Source organism: Etheostoma spectabile, unplaced genomic scaffold (assembly GCF_008692095.1).
Source record: "Etheostoma spectabile isolate EspeVRDwgs_2016 unplaced genomic scaffold, UIUC_Espe_1.0 scaffold342, whole genome shotgun sequence".
Lineage (NCBI taxonomy): Eukaryota > Metazoa > Chordata > Actinopteri > Perciformes > Percidae > Etheostoma > Etheostoma spectabile.
The window spans coordinates 562,912-563,368 of record NW_022605589.1 but is presented as its reverse complement, the minus strand read 5'-3'; positions in this window follow the sequence as shown (position 1 = coordinate 563,368).

Genomic DNA, 457 nt, shown 5'->3' with positions numbered 1-457 from the left:
GCAGGTTTTCCCGCAAAGTTTACCGAGAGACTAAACTGGGCCGTTTAGTGACGATTATGCGTAAAAGAAGTACTTCGGCTGCTTGTTAACTATTTCTGGAAATGGCTAACAAGAGCACAAAATCACACGTTCCTTCAGGACCGATAGTGGATGGAATGATGAAAAAGTATGGTCCACAGGCTTTAGAATGCTTGGTTTATTAGGACAACAAAACACGGGTTTTCTGAAAATGGTTCTTTAAGTTACAGGTAAACTTAGAATGCTAAAACAGGATTTAGAAGAAGAAGAAAAATCATTGAGAGGGGGAAAGACGATTAGCACCCAACATCTGATTCAAATAGAAAAAAACAAAGAATGTTTTAGTCAGTGGATGAAAGAAGCCGCTTGCAGGGAAAGAAAATATTTTATACTGTTATATTCTTATATTTTTTTTTGTGTCAACACTGCAAAGGGATTG